Source organism: Glycine soja, chromosome 15 (assembly GCF_004193775.1).
Source record: "Glycine soja cultivar W05 chromosome 15, ASM419377v2, whole genome shotgun sequence".
Classification (NCBI taxonomy): domain Eukaryota; kingdom Viridiplantae; phylum Streptophyta; class Magnoliopsida; order Fabales; family Fabaceae; genus Glycine; species Glycine soja.
The window spans coordinates 23,806,418-23,812,730 of record NC_041016.1 but is presented as its reverse complement, the minus strand read 5'-3'; positions in this window follow the sequence as shown (position 1 = coordinate 23,812,730).

The window sequence follows — 6,313 nt, the reverse complement described above, 5'->3', positions numbered from 1 at the left end:
TTCCACTAAGATACTTGATACAATTAGGGTTCAGGCTTACCAGAAATTGAAGTGAAATTTACATTAAATTCAATAGGAAGGCTTCTACTGAGCATAAATGAAAACTAAACTAGAAATATTTACAATCCTACCAAAAAAATAATCATAAATTGAGAGATTTATTTACATTTTGGAAATTTTTCTATACAAAAATTAGTCGTAAAAGATGACTAACAGACATCACTACAAATAAATGACAATAACCTTGAAAACATTGAAGCAAACAGTAATGAATATAAAAACAAAAATGCAGACAGCACATAGAGACAACAAGAAGAAAACACAAAAAAAAAACATTTGCAATTTCAACTAAGGGATTCAACAAAAAAAAGAAAATACACATCGTAAACCAAGCAATCCAAGCAACGACAACAAAAACATTTACCCATTTCTATTTCAGAAACTCATAAATTATAAATTATGAAAAACATGTAGCCAATGATGCAGAACTGAGCTAAAAATGGCATGAAAACAAAAACAGCGCACCATTACAACAAACAAAACACCAAATGGATTGAGCACAAAAAGAAAATAAACATCGTAAACTAAACAATCCAAGCCACCATAACAAAAAGATTTAACCATTTATGTTTTGAAAAGTCATAAAAAAAACATGTACCCAAAGATGCAGAACTCAGGTGAAAATGCCATCAAAACAAAACGAAGGCAGCACAACAAAAAGATTTAACCATTTCTGTTTCGAAAACTCATAAAACAAAAAAACAATGTAGCCAATGATACATATATGAGGTGAAAATGGGACCAAAACAAAAATAAGGCACAATTACAACAAACAAATGAAGAAATCGCGAAAATCTTGGTATAGGAAACGATAAACACTGTAAAGTAAAAAAACGAAGGCAGGACAACAAAAACATTTAACCATTTCTGATTCGAAAACTCAAAACCAAAAAAAAATGTACCCAATGATGCAAATCTGAGGTGAAAATGGCACCAAAACAAAATGAAGGCAGCACAACAAAAAGATTTAACCATTTCTGTTTTGAAAACTCATAAAACAAAAAAAAATGTAGCCAATGATACAAATTTGAGGTGAAAATAGGACCAAAACAAAAATAAGGCACCATTACAACAAACAAATGAAGAAATCGTGAAAATCTTGGTATAGGAAACGATAAACATCGTAAAGTAAAAAAACGAAGGCAGGACAACAAAAACATTTAACCATTTTTTATTCGAAAACTCATAAAACAAAAAAAAAAATGTACCCAATGATGTAGATCTGAGGTGAAAATGGCGCCAAAACAAAAATAAGGAATCATTACAACATATAAATCAATAAATGACAAACTCTTGTTGGTATAGAAAATGAACTTGTAATAATTAGGGGTCAGGGATACGTAGTGCTCGGCTTCGTTCTCATTTCTCGTTTCTCGTTCACGACCAAAATGAAAATGGAAGTGCACTTAGGGTGAGTCGTCAGAGGAGGAAAATGGACATGGGGGAAAATGGAAATGGGATACTCGTCACATAAAGGAATTTGAAATGGCAGTCTAACCCCAAATCCAATAGTCACTTCAACGCATTGCAAATAAATTTTCTTGGAAACATAAACACAAAAGACAAAAGGTAATAAATGCAACATGACAATGACGTTTTTGGGCGAGAAATAGGGTGAGTAATATCACGACACGTAAGCAATGACACGTCCACGTTAGCATCGTTAGGGCCTTGTTTGTATAAGGATAGATGAAGTCCAATGTCATGAGTCGTGACCACTAGACCATGAAACCATTTTTAGGCCATTGCTTCGTACACGCTATTTTTTCAGCCTGCACCCCCAGAGTTTTTAATATCCTCAAATTATCCTTTCTTTATCTATACTTATATTAAATCTGTCCAACCACCATTTGTAAATACACGTGTAAACATTTCATTTAAAATGGTCCAGTGTTATTTTTTATATTTTCTCTCATTCTTTTTTCTCTCTCGTGTTGTGCACAGTTACTTTGTATAGTTATAACTAAATTCTTTCTCCTAAACCTTGTTTCTTCTAATAGAATAGCAGATGCTCCATTCTTCGACAATAACCACCAAGTATTAGGACTCAAGAGCTATTCATATAAACGGAAGGATTCAAACATTACAGATAACCATTCCGGAAGAATATAAGTAATCTAAAAACTTATTATGTTTGAAATACGAAAATTATATTTTGGAATAGGTAGTTTCTGGATTACCTTAAGCTTTTCGAATTACCTATAGCCCAAGCAGGTAAAAAATTCCACAGAAAAACTAAAGATAACAAGGGTATATCTAATATAATACTGTTACCAATATTTATAAGAATAGACGTGAACTGCAGGACTGAACTTCTATCCTTTGTGCCCATAGTCTATAAAAAATGGTATAAATTATTTCTTTCTTTTTTTATGAGGATTAAAGAATTGAAAACTTTAATTTAAAAAAAATAAAATTTCTTCCGTGTATATGAATAACTAATTTTTTAATGTTATTAATATCTTATAATCAAGGACAAAAATAGTATTATTCCTTAAGAAAAACACATGGCTATATTTATTGGAAATCACAATTCGTGTGAATTCACAAAAATCCATTCATAATAAATAATCTATTTGTCCCATAATAAACATTATCTAAGATTTTAGTTTTTCAATGTTATATTAATTTATTTTTTTACTTTCTGCTAGTGTCACTTTAACTTTTTAATAAGATTTGCTATATAAAATTATTATTTTTTCATCTATTTAATAATTTTTACATATATTATGAGACTATAATACAGAGAGATATTATTTTTTTTATGCGTAGGAATTAAATAGAGTGTTAGAAGTTTTACAATAATTTATAATCAGCAAGACCTCCCTTATCCATTTCCCATTTCCAATGCTTCTTTTTTACTTTTATTATTTCTAATTTATTATAATATTTATTTTCCTTTAAAATTCTCATTTTTTTGCTCTTAATCTTTCTTTACTATTCAAATTAATATTTTTAAAACTGCACCAATCATTGAATCAATCAAGGAACTACAGTTGAACTAATATCAGTTAAATAATAAGAATTAAATAGTTTATAAAATAGTACAAAAAAATATAATATTACATAACTTTATAACATTGAAAACTAAAATAAAAAATCATTTTACAAGCTCCTAACATTCAAAATATACATAAAAATTTAATCAAATATGCCTTAATACTTAAGTTTAAATTTTAATAAAATACAATAATATCCCTTAACAATAACAAGTTTAAATTTAGAATAAAAACTAACAAATAAATATAATATAAAATAATAAAAATCAAAATATAATAATTTATAAATTAATATAAATGAGTGAATTATTTTTTTTAATAATAACTGATACAATAATTTATATCTATTTGAAATATTTATGAAATGTGTTTTATTTATCTTGAAAATATTTTATATTATATTTAAATTTTTAAATAGAATAAAAAAATTGGAAAATACTAGCCACCATTTTTTACAGTGATTCTTGATCAATTTTGGTCAATTTTGGACCAATTTGAATGATTCTTTCTAGTTCTAAAATATCTGATTTTCTAGAGTATTCAAATAGGTCACTAGATAAAAATTTTTATTGAACCGGACGGTTGGATCCAATTTTGAGAACTATGGTTCAAAGTCATTAGGCCTATTTTCCTTTTCTTCAATTTTTTTTTAAAAAAATACTTCCTCTATGTTTCTTTTTATTTATCTTTTAAGGTTTTATGTGGAATCCAAAAAATAAATTTGATTGATCCTAATAAAATAATTATCAGGTTTCCTATTGGAAAATATTTGAGAAATTTTATTCAAGGACGAAAGTTCAAATGATAAAATGAGAAGAGATATCAAATGAATTGCTAAGTTTATTGAGAATAACAAAATTTTCAATGAAGGAGTTCAAAGCGTTCTCAAGCTCACTGAACCCAAAATACAAAGTTCCTTATAAAGGAGATAACAACTAACTATCTAATTGAAAATAACTACAACAGAAGAAAAAAAAAGTTACAATTACAACATAGCCTATGTTAATGAAGCATCAGACTTAACACTCCCTTCTACATGACTAGATGTTCCACCAGATTGTAGAAGATTGGATGACCTATATAGAAGACAAGAGTATTGGACTAGACGACCAAGGTTTTCGTCCACCCTATCTTCATCGTTCATCGTCCAACAATCAATAATCTCCACCTTGGTTCAATAGCATTTTTGAATTACAAGTAACTCAGTTCATTTTCAGCAATCTACGTTAAGTAGATCCATACATTGCATGAACTTGCTTCTTAAAACAAGCTTCTATCAATGTATGAATACAAGGTTTTGATGATGCCAAAGAAGAATCAAACAACAAGGTTGTTTCAACAAACATTCAAAGGTTAAGCATTACTTTAAGATTAATACAAGGTTGCTTCAACAAACATTCAAATGTTAAGCATTGCTTCAAGAACAATTCAAGGTCAAAGCAAACAAGATCAAGAAAAAGATAAGGCCTTAAATAATCTCATTGGTTGATCAAGTTTTTGCCTCAAAACACATTATTTCCAACATCCAAGGCTCTGGTAATTGATTACCAGAAGACAATTTTGAAACAAAGGTTTAAAATGAATTTGAATTTTGAATCATATAATCGATTACCAGATGTTTGTAATCGATTACCAGCAACGACACTTCAGAAATCACTTTGAAAAGTCACGACCCTTCAAAATATAATTGTGTAATCGATTACTAGAAACCTATAATCGATTACCAATGAAGAATTTTAGAAAAATCTTTTTGAAAAGACTCATCCCTTCAAACCATTTTGAAAAGGCACAAAGGGCCTATATATGTGTGTGTCTGACTTCGAAAAGGAAGAAAGAGATATTCTAAGAGAAATTAATTGTCAAATGCTTTCTTAATAACTCTTGGGCAAACACTCGCAAATCTATTGAAAATTCATTCAAGAACTTCAAATTATATTATCATCTCTAAAAGAGAGAAATTCCTCTAGGAACTTTAATTTGTATCATCCACTCTAAAGGAGAGAAATCTTTTTGTTCATCTCAGAAAGTCAGTTGTAATCAATAGACTGATTGTCTCTTGGATTGTGAGAATTGTAATCAAGAGACTGATTATCTCTTGGAAAATCTTTGAACACAAGGGTGAGGGATCCCAAGGTGTGTTCAAAGCCTATAAAGGATTTACAGAGATAGTGGAAAATCTCAAATGGGCTGGATGTAGGCATGGGAAGTGGCCGAACCAGTATAAATTGAGTTTGCATTTCTCTCTTCCCTTATCTCATTTATGTTATTGCAATCCATTTTGTCTTGCATATTTAAAGAATATTATTAAATTGATTGCTGCTTCTTCTTCTGCATTTTGAGCCTATCATTTAGAAGGGGGTTAAAAGCTTGTTAGTGGGAAATTTTGAAACTTAATTCACCCCCCCCCCCTTAAGTTATTGAGGCCACTTGTCCAACAAGTGGTATCAGAACAGGATTCTTGTTTAAAGTTTAAAAAATTCAAGAATTATTATGGCCTCATCTAACTTTCCATTTCCTAAGGGAAATTCTATTAATAGGCCTATTGTTTTCAATGGTGAGGGTTATCACTATTAGAAAGCCCGAATGCAGATCTTTATAGAAGCCATAGATTTAAATACATGGGAAGCCATTGAAATTGGTCCCTTCATTCCGAAAATGGTAGTGGGAAATGCAACTATAGAAAAACCTAGAGAAGAATGGGATGATGACGAAAGAAGAAGGGTTCAATACAACTTAATGACCAAAAATATAATCACTTCTGCATTGGGCATGGATGAGTATTTTAGAGTCTCAAATTGTAAAAATGTAAAAGAAATGTGGAATACATTACAGGTAACCCATGAAGGCACAATTGATGTTAAGAGATCTAGAATAAACACTGTCACACATGAATATGAACTGTTAAGAATGAATCAAAATGAGACAATACAAGATATGCAAAAGAGATTTACACATATAGTTAATCATCTTGCATCATTGGAAAAAATATTTCCTAATGAAGATCTCATTAACAAAGTGTTGAGATGTTTAAGTAGGCAATGGCAACCAAAAGTAACAACAATTGCAGAATCAAGAGATCTTACTAACATGTCTCTTGCACCTCCTCCACTTCACCCATTACTCTAGCTCTAGCACGGGTTCGGTAAAGGCACCGTAAAGCGTGTTCTTTTCTTTTTGATAACAATGATTAAGTTCATTTTTTTTAAGGAAAGAATGTTGAGCAATGCAACCAATGAAAAGCATGGATGTATGCG